This window comes from Mobula birostris, chromosome 2, assembly GCF_030028105.1.
Source record: "Mobula birostris isolate sMobBir1 chromosome 2, sMobBir1.hap1, whole genome shotgun sequence".
Lineage (NCBI taxonomy): Eukaryota > Metazoa > Chordata > Chondrichthyes > Myliobatiformes > Myliobatidae > Mobula > Mobula birostris.
The window spans coordinates 70,996,499-71,012,865 of record NC_092371.1 but is presented as its reverse complement, the minus strand read 5'-3'; positions in this window follow the sequence as shown (position 1 = coordinate 71,012,865).

Sequence of the window (16,367 nt, the reverse complement as noted above, 5' to 3'; positions counted from 1 at the left end):
TCTGTAGACAAGGCCAACCAGCTACAAAGTAAAGCACAATTTTTAATCTGGTTTAAACACTTTACACAACATAAAACAAAGACATATTCTAATAAGATTGAAATAGATGTTGAATTGGCCTCTAGTAGTAGTGCGATCACTCAGGTTGAGTATGATGTTCTCTTAAGGTCCATTGGTGGGCCTTTAGGTGGCTGCAGAGGCCAAATTGGGCTCAAAGGGCCAGAAAGCCTATTCCGCACTGTATCTCAATAAATAAATAATAAACCAACGCATTTCAATTTACAGACCATTTATTTAACATATTTATCTTAAAATATGTTATAATCTGAAACACTTCTTTAGGAGGATTACAATCCACATGTATAAAGCCAGTGTTTTGGGGTCAAGGTGAGTTTGCAGCTGAAGTTGTGACTGGAAACAACTGTGTTGGAAATAGCTACAAAACATATCGTGTGGAAGAGTGGGGAACCATAGACACCATCTCCTGGATGTCTGTATTAACAGCAACATGTGAACTCCAGTAACTCCTGTCACGTTCTCAGTGGGCACCACAGTAGCATTGTGGCCAGTGTGACGCTTTTACACTTGGGGTGTTGAAGTTCATTTCCGGCATGGTCTGTAAGGATTCTCTGTGCATCCTTCCTGTGGAAAGCGTGGGTTTTCGGCAGATGCTCCGGTTTCCTCCCACAGTCCAAAGGTAGGTTAATTGGTCATTGTAAATTGTCCTGTGATTAGGTTAGGGTTCATTGGGGTTATTGGGCTTTGCTGGGGTGCCGTGACTCAAAGGACTGGAAGGGCCTCTTCATCTCCCCACCAACCTCGACCAGCATCAGCCCGCATTAGTTACATATGTTCCTTTTCCAAGTCAGAAGATTGCAAATTTACACCTCAGTCTGAATCTTTAACAAGTTTGACATCCCAGCACTCTGATCATTGTAGGTGCAGTCCATGAGATTGATTGCATTATATGAAAAAAAACAAGAGAGTGTAGGGGTAACCTAACAGCCTGAAAGCCTTACCACTAAGCCCAAGGACTACTTCTAACTCACTGCTATAAGACTTTTCCCTAGCGCAATAAATTTTTGACCTCACAGTCTACCTTGCACTTTATTGTCTACCTGTGCTGCATTTTCCCTGTAACTGTAACACTTTATTCTGCGTTTTGTTCTTGTTTGACCTTGCATTATTGCAGTGCACTGTTGTAATTAATTAATCTGTATGAACAGTATGCAAGATGAGGTTTTTTAACCATACGTCAGTACATGTGACAGTAATAAACCTGTTGTAAGGCGGATCGCTGCAAGGCAACAACTGAAGCTGCAGAATTGGGCGGTTCAGAGTAAAGTACAGCACAGTAAAGTTCTCTGTTTCTGTAGTGTGTTCAATTCCTCTGCCATAGGATTACTGTAGGATATCCAGGTTACTCTTCCCACTTTACCCTCACTTTCACCCCCCAATGCACAACCCCTCCAGTCACGATCAAAACACTTAGAGTTTCAAGTTAAAGCATGAAATAACCACGTAGGAGATTATGCAGTTGGCCATGCCTTTATGGAGGCCACATGCAAAGTTTGTACTTCAGGTTTACAGCCAATCATTAAAGAGTGGCAGTGTAGTGGTGGAGACCTGGCAGATCAGCTGCACAATATGGCCAGTACGCAGTGAGGGACTCCCTGCTCTGCTTATCAGTTCTGAAAGACTGAAGCTGGTGACTTAAATTCTGAATTTGGGATGGCACAGTGGCATAGCGTTCTGAGTAATGCCATTACAGTCCCAGTGATCCAAGTTCATTTTCTGCTGCTGTCTGTAAGGAGTGTGTATGTTAAATGCATGATTGCATGGGTTTTCCCCGGGTGGTCTGGTTTCCTCACAAAGTCCAAAGATGTACAGGGTTAAGAGGTTAATTGGTCACATGGGCGATTAGAGGTTAATTAGGAAACACAGGGTCGTGAGGCAGAATGGTCTGTTATCATGTTATATCCCTTAAAAATTAAATTAACTAATTTCAGCTCATGAATAAATGTATTTTTATAAGATTTAATACAAATATAAATAGATTAGATTAGATATCATGACATACTCCTGCTCAGAAGGTCGCGGTAATGCCGCTTAAAGCTGTTTGCCAACCACCATAAAACCTCAGAAGAAGAATTTCAACTCATAAAGTATTAGATTAGATTATGAGGACGCACAGTCCTCTTTTATTGTCATTTAGTAATGCATGCATTAAGAAATGATACAATATTCCTCCGGTGTGATATCACAGAAACACAGGATAGACCAAGACTGAAAAACTAACAAAACCACATAATTATAACATATAGTTACAACAGTGCAACAATACCATAACTTGATGAAGAACAGGCCATGGCACAGTAAAAAAGTTCAAAGTCTCTCGAAAGTCCCACATCTCACGTAGACGGGAGAAGGAAGAAAACTCTCCCTGCCATGCCCGACCACAGTCCGACTCTGAGTCATCCGAAAACTTCGTGCTCTGATCAGCCCTCCGACACCGAGTACCGAGCACCATTTCTATCCGAACGCTTTGACCTCAGCCTCGGTTGCCAGCAGCAGGCAAAGCCGGGGATTTGGGAGCCTTCCCTCTGGAGATTCTCAATCACACAGATATGGTATTATTAAAAGAATTAGGACTCTAGAACTCATGTTCTCAATATTATTTTTTTCAAATTTATTTATTTATTTGTTTGTTTGTTTATTGTTATTATTATTATTTGCTTTTTTATATTTGCAGTTTGTCTTTTTTGCACATTTGTCAGTCTTTGTGCATAGTTTTTCTTTGATTCTATTATATTTCTCTAGTCTACTGTGAATGCCCACAAGAAAATGAACGTTAGGGTAGTAACACACACAAAATGCTTGATGCTGCCTGGCCTGCTGCGTTGCTTGAATTCACAGTATCTGCAGATTTCCTCGTGTTTGCGTATTAGGGTAGTATATGGTGGCATATATGTACTTTCATAATAAATTACCTTGGACTTTCAACTTTGAAATAGTTTAAAGTTTTTGTACTTCTCTGTAAGAGAAGTCATATCATATGACTTGTGCATTCAATGGTGTTTTTGGTTACTTTACTGTTTTGGTCTATATTTCCAGTTTTGAGATTCATATCAATACTGTAATCTGTTACGTGTGGCATGAAATTGCATGGGCACACCCCCAGATCACACTTATGCTCTACATTTCACATTTATGCACTACATCATCAGAATCCACACTGTCAAAGTGCGGTCATCTCACACTCCTGATGCACTTCTGATAGAGTGGTGTTACACTGACCACATCCTCCATTACATTTCTCCTCTGTGACCCCCTGTGTCAATTACCCAACAGACATGAAGAATTTGGTGAATTTTGCTACAACGAGAACCAAAAGAACAATGCAGAGAAAACAAGACTTACATTTACATAGCACCTTCCACAACGTCAGAATGTGCAACCAAGAAAAATGTAGTCAGGGTCCAATTTAAGAAATGCATGCATGCCGACTTGCATACAATGAGATTTCATAAGTAGCAATAGGATTATTTGTGGGTAATTAGCTTTGGCTAAATAAAGGACAAATAGCTACAGTATATATAGCTATAGATAAAAACAAGAGGTACTGAGGATGCTGGAAATTTAGTGCAATATACACAATGTACTGGACGAGCTCATTAGATCAGGCAGCATCTATGGATGGGAATAAACAGTAAACGTTTCGGGGCTGAGAACCTTCATCAGGACTGTATTTACCTAATGCTTTTACGTAGTACTGGAAGTGAAGAGAGATACTGTATTCTCTTAGATGTGACCGGCTGCTATTTTTGAACTGAAAAGCACATGGTCTACATTGCCATGTTATCAAATAAACGTTCAATGGTAACTGATTTATTGTCCGCTTTTCAAAATGACAACAGAAATGCAAAGTTAATCACTCATTCTTTCCAATTCAAATCTGTTAAAATAGCCTCAAGTACACAGCACATAAAATATTACCACAAATTTAGTTAATGAAGTACAATTCAAATTGCATGTGAAGTGTTTAGCACAAGTAAACAGTCAGCAGCTCGCTGTCCAAGTGATAAGACCTCGGTGGGGGCAGGGTATTCATCAGTCTCAAAACCTGAGGGAAGAAACTGGTACCCAACATGACAGTCCTAGTCCTGATGCTCCCGCACCTCCTTCCTGATAGTAGTGGGCCAAAGAGATTGTGAGTGAGTAGTAGGGCTCTTCAATACTGCAATGCTTCAGACCCTTCGTATACAACTCTCCCAGTAAATGTCCTCAGATAGGAGGCAGGGCGACTCCACTGATCCTCTTGGTGGTTTTTGCTATCCTCTGTAGGGTCTTGTGGCCTGATGCCTTGCATCTTCCTCACCACACAGTCAAGTTTGAATTGTCCATTATGGTACACCAAGGAAGCTTGTGCTCTTCACTCTCCAAGAAGTCCTCATGTACAAACTACAGGGCCACTAATGAGATTGATGCCGCTGCCTGTTTAGTTCAGAATACAGGTAAATGGGTAGTTCAGAATAAATGCTGCATTTGCCATTATCATATGTATTCCCTAAGTGAATACAGAGGTTTCTGGTAAATTGGGACTCACTGGGACCAATACATTTTGGCCCAATTAAGCGGCTGCCCCAATCAGTTGAAGTTTCGCGGAAATAGTTAACATAGAAACACAGAAACATAGAAAACATACAGCACAATACAGGCACTTCAGCGAACAAAGCTGTGCCAAACACGTCCCTACCCTAGAACTACCTAGGCTTTACTCATAGCTCTCTATTTTTCTAAGCTCCATGTAGCCATCAGGAAGTCTCTTAAAAGACCCTATCATTTCCGCGTCCAGCACTGCCGCCGGCAGCCCATTCCACACACTCACCACTCTCTGCGTAAAAAACTTACCTCTGACATCTCCTCTGTACCTACTTCCAAGCACGTTAAAACTATGCCCTCTCGTTCTAGCCAGTTCAGCCCTGGGGATAAGCCTCTGACTATCCACACGATCAATGCCTTTCATTATCTTGTACACCTCTATCAAGTCACCTCTCATCCTCCCTCACTCCAAGGAGAAAAGGCCGAGTTCACTCAACCTATTCTCATAAGGCATGCTCCCCAATCCAGGCAGTTAGTTAAAGTTAAAGTCTGTCCCGAGCCTTATAGGTTCATCAGGCCGATGCTTATGCCGGTTTCTGTGGCGTAAGATAACTGACAGTACGAAACTCCCCCCGCCGGATAGGACACCAGTCTATCGCGAGGTTAACCCCCAGCATTTTGTCGGTACCCATTTTCAGCTGGGTAGACTGGAGCAGTGTGTGGTTAAGTGCCTTGCTCAAGGACACAACACGTTGCCTTGGCTGGGGCTCGAACTCATGACCTTCAGATCACTAGTCTAACGCCTTAACCACTTGGCCACATGCCACACTCAATCCAGGCAACATCCTTGTAAATCTCCTCTGCACCCTTTCTGTGGTTTCCACGTCCTTCCTATGTGAGGTGACCAGAATTGAGCACCGCGCTCTAAGTGGGGTCTGACCAAGGTCCTATATAGCTGCAACATTACCTCTTGGCTCTTAAACCCAATCCCACAACTGGTGAAGGCCAATGCACCATATGCCTTCTTAACCACAGAGTCAGCCTGAGTAGCAGCTTTGAGTGTCCTATCGACTCGGACCCCAAGATCCCTCTGATCCTCCACACTGCCAAGAGTCTTACCATTAATACTATATTCTGCCATCATATTTGACCTACCAAAATGAACCACCTCACACTTGTCTGGGTTAAACTCCATCTGCCACTTCTCAGCCCAGTTTTGCACCCTATCAATGCCCCATTGTAACCTCTGACAGCCCTCCACACTATCCACAACACCCCCAACCTTTGTGTCATCAACAAATTTCCTAACCCATCCCTCCACTTCCTCATCCAGGTCATTTATAAAAATCACAAAGAGTACGGGTCCCAGAACAGATCCCTGAGGCACACCACTGGTCACCGGCCTCCATGCAGAATATGACCCATCTACAACCACACTATGTCTTCTCTGGGCAAGCCAGTTCTGGATCCACAAAGCAATGTCTCCTTGGATCCCATGCCTCCTTACTTTCTCAATAAGCCTTGAATGGGGTACCTTATCAAATGCCTTGCTAAAATCCATATACACTACATCTACGGCTCTACCTTCATCAAGTTGCTTAGCCACATCCTCAAAAAATTCAATCAGGCTCGTAAGGCAAGACCAGACTTTGAGAAAGCCATGTTCACTATTCCTAATCATATTATGCCTCTCCAAATGTTCATAAATCCTGCCTCTCAGGATCTTCTCCATCAACTTACCAACCACTGAAGTAAGTCTCGCTGGCCTATAATTTCCTGGGATATCTCTAGTCCCTTTCTTGAATAAGGGAACAACATCCGCAAACCTCCAATCCTCCAGAACCTCTCTGGTCCTCATTGATGATGCAAAGATCATTGCCAGAGGATCAGCAATCTCCTTCCTCGCCTCCCACAGTAGCCTGGGGTACATCCTGTCTGGTCCTGGTGACTTATCCAACTTGATGCTTTCCAAAAGCTCCAGCACATCCTCTTTCTTAATATCTACATCCTCAAGCTTTTCAGTCCACTATAGGTCTTCCCTTCAATTGCCAAGATATTCATACTACATGCTATGTAATACATACAATACTACGTAAAAAGGTATAAAAAAGGGGGAAAAACAACCATTTAATGGAGTAACAAATTACGTATTTAAATGAAATGCAGAACAAATTAGAACAGTATTAATATGACTACAGTACTATAAAACTGTGTATTACTTCCTAATAGTTATCAATGGAGGAATTCATCCAGTGTACGCTGCCGTGTTCATTTGATTGACTGTAAATGAACAAAATCTGTTTGTTCATTTGTTAGACACCTAGTGTAGACGATGGACTGCCTTCATACAATGCTGTCAATGATTGCATCCGCCAAATCCTTAATCTCATAGTGTCATCTAAGATGATTGTTGATACCTTGAAATTCTTCCTTGCCTTTGAATTCAAATTCCTACAATAAGTAATGGATTCAGTCTAGTACGTCATAGGTAAAGCCCATACAACCATTGTGCACATCTTCATGAAACACTGTCGTAGGAATGCAGCATCCATCATCAAGGACCCTCACAACCCAGGTCATGCTCTTCTCTCACTGCTGCCATCAGGTAGAAGGTACAAGAGCCTCTGGACTCACACCACATGGTTCAAGAACAGTTACTACCTCTCAAACATCAGCCTCTTGAACAAAAGGGGATAACTACACTCATCTCTTGTGATCTTCCCACAACCAATGATTTCACTTTAGAATCTCTTTATCTTGTTATCTAATGTTCTTGTTATTTATTGCGATGTATTTATATTTGCATTTGCACAGTTTGTAATCTTCTATGCACTACTTGATCTTTCATTGATCCTGTTATAACTACTACTCTATAGATTTGCTGAGTATGCCCACAGGAGAAAGAATCTCAGAATTGTATATGGTGACATGTATGTACTCTGATAATAAAATTTACTCTGAAATTTGAAATTGCTATTAACTTGTTAAAGTAGTGAAATCATTTCATTTTCACTCCTAGTTATTTCTGGTATCTCCAAGCCTGAATGCTTGAAACTGCAATGAGCAAAACAGTTCTGATTTGTCTTACTGCTTCTTCCTCACCAAGTACCAGTGACAAAAATGATTGGTTTTTGAGCACGCAACAGGAGCTCTTTAAAAACCATTCACTGTAAGCATGTTTAGCATCTAACAGCCACACGACTGACACTAGTTGGAAACTGTTCGGCAACAGTCTCCTGTCCCATTTAAGTGGCGTAATGTCCCAAATAAATGAAGGAATTCCATCTATTTTCTCAATTAGTTTTTTTATTCTTTAAGAATTGTCCCAAACAAGTGGCTGGCCCTATTAACCGACAGGCAGAATGAATTATACATTAACAAATTCTTTAAATAATAGATCAAATAATTACAAAGTTAACATAGAAGGGGAGGGGAAGTTGGCGGCGTGACGCAGCGCATGCAGCCACTCCGAAATGATATCGTATTTGTTAAGTAGGTACCGTGCACAATCCTGATTTGATGGAGACAGACGTGAGAAGCACAGAGGAACATCTGGAGAAACTTCTGAAATGCCCGCTTCACTGCCGCTGCTACTGTGCGATCAAGAATCTCTGGAGGGGAAGGCCCCAAATCCTTGGCTTTGCCTATTGCCTGTTGCCGGGGCCAGGGTCGAAGCGCTCGGCAGAAATGGTGCTCGGTGCTTGGTGTTGGAGGGCTGGTCGGAGGCTCAAAGTTTTTGGACGGACTCAAGAGTCGGCTGTGGTCGGGTGCTTCCAGGGTGCTGCATCGGCAAGTTTGCGGCGCTGGAGGTTCATGGCAGGGAGAGTTTTTCTTCCTTCTACCATCTACACGAGATGGTGGGACTTTCAAGAGACTTTGAGACTTTTTTTTACCGTGCCCATGGTCTGCTCTTTATCAAATTACGGTATTGCTTTGCACTGTTGTAACTATATGTTATAATTATGTGGTTTTTGTCAGTTTTTCAGTCTTGGTTTGTCCTGTGTTTCTGTGATATCATTCTGGAGGAACATTGTGTCATTTCTTAATGCATGCATTACTAAATGACAATAAAAGAAGACTGCGTGTCCTCATAATCTAATCTAATCTCAGGTCAATGACATCAGGTCATTGAACTGAAATGTTACCCCTCTGTTCCTTTCTCCACTGATGCTGCCTGACCTACTGAGCAGTCATCACAATATGATTGAATCCAACTGGAAATTTGATAGGGAGAAAGTAAAATCTGATGTAGCAGTATTTCAGTGGAGTAAATAAAATTACAGTGGTCTGAGAGAAGAATTGCACAAAGTAACTTGGAAGCAGCTACTGGGAGGGATGGCAGCAGAGCAGCAGGGTGTGAGTTTCTGGGAAAAATGAAGAAAGTCCAGGATAGATGTATTCCAAAAACAAAGAAATACTCATGTGGCAAAATAGTAAAGCCGTGGTTGACAAGGGAAGTCAAAGCTAATGTAAAAGTAAAAGAGAGGGAATACGACAAAGCAAAAAATAGTGGAAAGATAGAGGATTAGGAAGCTTTGAAAAACCTTCAGAGAACAACTAAAAGAATCATTAGGAGGGAAAACATGAAACAAGCTAGCAACAATATCAAAGTGGATAGTAAAAGCTTTTTCAAGTATGTAAAAAATAAAAGAGAGGTGAGAATGGATATAGGGCCGGTAGAAAATGAGGCTGGAGAAATAATAACAGGGGACAAGGAGATGACAGATGAACCAAATGAGTATTTTGCATCAGTCTTCACTGTGGAAGAGACTAGCACTGTGCCAGATGTTGAACGGTGTGAGAGAAGAGAAGTGAGTGCAGTTACTATTACAAGGGAGAAAGTCCTCAAAAAACTGAAAGGTCTATGGGTACATAAGTCACCTAGACTAGATGAATTGCACCCTAGGGTTCTGAAAGAGGTAATAGTAGAGATTATGGAGGCAATAGTAATAATCTTTCAAAAAGCATTTGACTCTGGCATGGTGCCAGAGGACTGAAAAACTGCAAATATGACTCCACTCTTTAAGAAAGCTGTGTACGTACATCTACTGATGCTTCTGGACACATCTTCAGTGATGTTCCTGGAATCATCGGGTGTTTCGGGTCTTTCAACATCATACAAACTCCACCAGGTGACCCAGCCGGCACTGATCAGACCCCAGTTTGTGTCCAGATGGCTAGCTACTTATGACTCCATGGCTCCCCTCTTTTGAGCCACAGCCATCCTGAGACCCTCTCTGCCGCATCGGTGGTACTGTGGATGGCTCTCCACTTTCTCTCTCCCTCGATGCCCAAATTGCTGAAGGCTCTAACTAAGGAACGGGCTGCAAATCCCCTACAACCAACCTCGCTCTCCATCCAGCCTGCTGACCAGTCCTGCGTACTTGGAGAGCTTCCTTTCAAAGGCCTCTTCCAAGCTATCTTCCCATGGGACTCCACTCTTTAAGAAAGGAGGAAGGCAGCAAAAAAGAAATTATAGACCAGTTAGCCTGACCTCAGTGGTTGGGAAGATGTTAGAGTTAATTGTTAAGGATGAGGTTATGTAGTACTTGGTCACACAGGACAAGATAGGACAAAGTCAACATGATTTCTTTCAGGGAAATTCCTGCCTGACAAACCGGTTGGAATTCTTTGAGGAGATTACAAGTAGGATAGATAAAGGGAATGCAGCAGATGTTGTATATTTGGACTTTCAGAAGGTCTTTGACAAGGTGCCACTCATGAGGCTGCTTACCAAGTTAAGAGCCCATGGCATTACAAGAAAGTTACTGTCATGGTTAGAGCATTGGCTGATTGGTAGGAGGCAGTGAGTGGGAATAAAAGGATCCTTTTCTGGTTGGTTCCCAGTGATTAATGGTGTTCCACAAGAGTCAGTGTCGGGACCACTTCTTTTTATGCTGTATATAAATGATGGTATAGATAGCTTTGTTACCAAGTTTACAGATGATATGAAGAATGGTGGTGGGGCATATAGTGTTGAGGAAACAGATAGGCTGCAGATGGACTGAGAAAGATTAGGAGAATGGGCAAGAAAGTGGCAAATGAAATACAATATTGGAAAATGCACGGTCATGCACTTTGGTAGTAGAAATAAATGTGCAGATTATTTTCTAAACGGGGAGAAAATCCAAAATTCTGAGATGCAAGGGGACTTGGGAGTCCTTGTGCAGAACACCCTAAAGGTTAACTTGCAGGTAGAGTCAGTGGTGAGGAAGGCAAATGCAATTTGAGCATTCATTTCAAGAGGTCTAGAATACAAGAGCAGGGAGGTGATGCTGAGGTTTTATAAGGTACTGGTGAGGCCTCACCTTGAGTACTGTGAACAGTTTTGGGCTCCTCATCTAAGAAAAGATGTGTTGGCATTGTAGAGGGTTCAGAGGAGATTCACAAGAATGATTCTTGGAATTAAGAGGCTATCATACAAGAAATGTTTGATAGCTCTGGCTCTGTACTCGCTGGAATTTAGAAGGATGAGGGGAGATCTCATTGAAACCTTTCAAATGTTGAAAGGCCTAGAGAGAGTAGATGTGGAAAGGATGTTTCCCGTGATGGGGGAGTCCAGGACAAGCGAGCACAGCTTCAGGATAGAGGGGTGTCCATTTAAAACAGTGATGCAGAGCAATTTCTTTAGCCAGAGGGGGGTGAATTTGTGGAATTTGTTACCACAGGGTTCTGTGGAGGCCAGGTTGTTGGGTATATTTAAGTCAGAGCCGATAAGTTCTTGATTGAACATGGCATCATAGGAGAGGGCCAGGGAGTGGGGCTGAGGAGGGGAGAAAAGGATCAGGCATGATTGAATAGCGGCGTGGACTCGATGGGCCAAATGGCCTAATTCTGCTCCTTTGTCTTATGGTCTTATGGTCTTATGTGTTGGATGGAGATATGTCTCCACTAAAGGTGGGGTAAGGCACTCCTTCTCTCTGCTAGCCTGCAGGTCACCCTTGGGCAAAGTACAGCACTTGCTTGGCCCCCTGATCAGGATCACGTGAAGCCATAAGAGCAGGTGGTGCATGGTCATATAAGCAACTGATGCATATCATAAGTCTTAATTATGTGACCACTAGCGCCAGGCAGACAATCTGTGAATAGTATTAATAATGGCTGGGGTCACCCATCCTATAAAGACACTGCCCAGAAGAAGGCAATGGCAAACTATACCTGTAGAAAAATTTGCTAAGAACTATCATGGTCACTGACATGTCACATAATGACTATAATGATGAATGTATTAAGCACTTAAACATAAGATCAGATGCAAAGATAGTACCCAGAAATCATGGATCAAGGATCAGTTTCATTCGTCATCTACATTTATGTGTATTAGGAACTTGTTGTGGTGTGACATGAAAAAACAATATTCAACAATTATAAAAAGATGATATGAGATATAAAGCTAGAGGCTAAGGTACAGATATGGAATAAAATGTGCATAAATAACAGCAAATAAAACTGCAGTATCCAAGGGCAATAAACAATGTTACTAATCAGTTGGTTAGAGGTTGTCCATTGGTGGGTCTTCAGGTTGCCGTAGAGGCCAGTCTGGGATTCATATATGTCCCTTAACGAAGAACGCCTGTTCATGACTTTGTTTAATGTGGGGAGGCTAATGCATGGACAGCCACCACAAGGTCTTTAACAGAAAGGTGTAAGGGCTCAGGGGTATGGAATACAGATGACTGGGGGACCCTTCATTGCTGACACTTTCCTCCCCGTTCACTGGCATTGTGATGTGTCATCATTTTCCATCAGCACCTTCTCTGATGTCTTGTTAAATTATGTATTAGCATATGAAACTCACGAGAGTTTCACCATTAATCATCGGTTGCAACAGAAAACTTAAACTGAGATCTCATAGATCTGTTTGGATGAAATAAAATATCCATTGTACTTTTAAAAGTGTTCCCAACTGAATAGTCAAGTCAAGTCAAATCAAGTCGTCATGTTTATTGTAATTTAACTATATACATGTATATAATGTAAATAACCATATAATGTATATAGAAACGAGGCAACATTTATTCGATCCAGCGTGTAAAGCACAGTAATACACATAACGCATGTAACACATGATGACTTATGAAGGTAAGGATAAAATCTGCAGATGAATCTAAACATAAATAACAAACTAAGGTGCATTAATTGCTCCCACAATCAAAAGACAACCGATTATTCATTCAGTTTCTGTGACCTCAGTACTAACACAGGGTTGTACCCAAAATGGCAACTATCCCTTTGCCTCCACAGATGCTGTCTGACCTGTTGAAACTTTGATATGTTTTCTCCTGGATTTCCAGAAATGGTTGTGTTTCTGCATTAGACCATAAGGCATAGGAGCAGTATTAGGCCATTTGGCCCATCAAGCTTGCTATGCCATTCCATCTTGGCTGATTTATTATCCCTCTCAACCCCATTCTCTTGCCTTTTCCTCATAACCTTTGACACCCTTAATAATCAAGAACCTATCAACCTTTGCTTTAGATATTCACAACAACTTGGCCTCCATAGCCGTCTGAAGCAATTAATTTTGAGATTCACCACCCACTGGCTAAAGAAATTCCTCCTTACTTCTGTTCTCCTTGTATTCTGTTGCTGTGCCCTCTGATCGTAGACCACCCCACTTTAGGAAACATCTTCTCCACATCCATCTATCTAGGCCTTTCAGGGATTAGAATTTCAGGGATAAATAATTCAGAGTTCATATTTGAGAATTTGACATCATATTTTAGAAGTTTGATCATAAATAGTATATTTTTGAAAAATCACCAATCTATTAAACTGTTGTAATTTCACTCATTTCCAGTAGGAAAAGAATCCTACCTTCTTTGCACAGTTCATTGCATGTCTGACTCTAGAGTGACAATTTGATTATCTCTTAACCAACCTCTGAATTGGTCTTGCAAGCCACTAATTAATCTGAAATCACAACCAATGGTTTAGCAAGGATGCACGCCACTGCTTTTTGCAACATTGATAGGAGCAACCAGGCTAAATATTGAATACCAGCCTTACCATTGAACTTGGTGAATCTGCAAAGTCTCAGGGTGTTTTAAGGTGAGTACACTGGATCCGAATACCATTCAGAACAAAGCTGCCCACTTGAATGTCACTGTGTCCATTACCTTAAGCATTCAACAGCTCTACCACAACTGCAATTCATGCCATCTATATGTAGCCTGGGGGAAAAGTACACGCTCAGGACAACAAAGACTTTTTCGGGTTTTAATTCCTCTATTGGTTTTCGATGTTTAAGTGTCAGTAGAGGGTCGCAAAACAAAATGAACGAATTTACAACCAGTTCTTGCCGTTACAATCTCAGTTTAACTTCCGATTCACACCCTTGTATATGGACAGAATTGTGTATGCAGTATAAAAATACCAGAACTAACACGGTACTAATATGGTACAAATACAGTACAAATATGGTAGTGGCAATTCTGAAGGAACACAATACAAACAACTTTAGAATCCCACCCACCCTGCATCTTATACATAACAGCGAAAAATGTAAGCGAATATATCTCATCTAAGACGTACACACGTGCTGAACTTCCGAACAGAGACTAAACATTCACACTACACGGTTACATGCACAATCAGACCCAATACAATAAAGTTAGACAAAAGGTACACTTTGGCACAACTTTCATAAGATGTTGCCTGGTAGTTAAATTACAGAATGCCTGACCAACTTGGATGGTGAGAAACTTTGCCCAAGCCACACGATCCAAAGTTGAGACGTTCACTTGAGAAAATCTAAAGCATCCACATGTAAAACATGTCAAACTACCAATATTCTCAATTCGCCAGCAAGAATAAATGAATTCACATGGATATCGTCAATTAATGCTCATCTTTCCTCACCATGCCCAACACACTCTGGGAGAAACCAGATTCCAACGCCTAACCACGTCTTCAGTATGAAGGAAAATGATCTTCCCACTATCCCACGCGTGCATAATGACATCACCGTCTCCCTTAAAGGCACAGACAACTATTCTATCATTACCCGGATGGATGCCTAAGTACACTTTTAACGATACGACGGTCCGACTGTCACCTGGTTACATATAAAATTCATGACTTTTAATCTCCAAGTCCAACTTGACACCACCACCCAAACCTGCAACCTCTACCACAGGGATGTAAGAAGGGCAGCAGGTACACAGAGATCACCACATGCCAGCTCCTGACCAAGTCACATCCCATCCTGACTTTGAAATATACCACTGTTCCTATATCATCACGAGGTCTAATACCTGGAACACTCTCCAAAAGAGCACTGCGAGAGCATTCTCATGACAAGCACTTCAATGGTTCAAGAAGGACGCCACCTTCTCAAGATATTTGCCAGCAATGTCTGGGTCCCAAGTATTGAATAAAATTTACATCCTATGCAGGCCAAGCTGCAAATAACATTTAATGCATCCTATCGTCCCTGTATGAGACATTTTTTCACTAAATGCGAATCCGATGTGAGTTACTTAACTATAGGGTCTCATTATCCTTCAATGTGATGCATTTTAATTACTTTGAGCAGTGGAAGATGTTTGAAATTTGATTGCAGCATATGACATGCATGACTTAAAGGAACATAGATGATATTAACATAATGTCATTTCTCACACACTGCCACATTTTGCAACAAATTAATTGGCATCAGGCAAGCTGCCTTCTCCACGCATACATTATGGAAATGAGGACCCAGAGGGTAGAGGAGCAGAAAATATGGCAAAGCCCTCAAGGAATTGGACTTGGAATGAGGGGTTTGTCTGTGCAGGGCATTTAACCCTAAATCTCCTTCACAGAGAAAGAATCTGTCTGTACAAATTGCTCGCTCATTTATCTATATTTCAAGGAATACGCCCTCTTTAACCCCACTCCCCCCCCCCATCTGTAGGAATGTTCAATAGACATTTCTTCACTTTTTATCTTGCCATGTTAGCTTTGCTGTCGTTGATAAAACGTCTTCAAAGCCACACACTTCAGAATCAGGTTTATTGTCACTGACATATGTCCTCAAATTTGTTATTCATTTGCTTCCTAAGGACTCAAGTAAGATGTCTGCAGAAGAACAGAACTACTTAACACCAATAGTAACTCAAAAGTGTTTTTTTTTGTTAATATGATTCATATTGTTTTATACAAGAATTCCTAACTTTCTACTCTCTCTAACAACTAAGCATTGTAGTAAAAAGAATTAGCGTTTCCAGGTTAGATGAAAGGTCATCAACCAGAAACACTAGCTTTCTGTCCATAAATATTCCTGGCCTGTTGTGTATTTCCAGCATTTTATTGGTTCTAATTCAGTTTTCTAACAGCATTTTGCTTTTGCATCTCACACCACTCAAAAATTAATGGCTGACATTCTGAATCTAGGGGAAAAAGAATTCCCAAAACTGGAATTTTATCTGCAGCTGTAGAAATGAAGATGAAGCCCAGGATAATATTAACTCCCAGACCTCACTTAAATCCTGATCTCATTCCTGTTCCGGGCTGGAAGCTGTTTGAAAAAATATATACATGGCCTAAAGGCACCAGCCAACATATGATTGGCTTCTGGTTCCAACCCTTGGAGATCTGGAGTTCAGTCTAACAAAAAGGTACTGACATTAATACTGTTCATGACTTCAGGACATCCCAAAAGCACTTCACAGGCTATAAAGTACTTTTGAAGCACTCTGGAGGAACAGCAAGTCGTCCTTTGACTGAGCATATTACAGCTTTCCAGACTCACGATGGAATTCAGCTATTTCAGATAATGATCA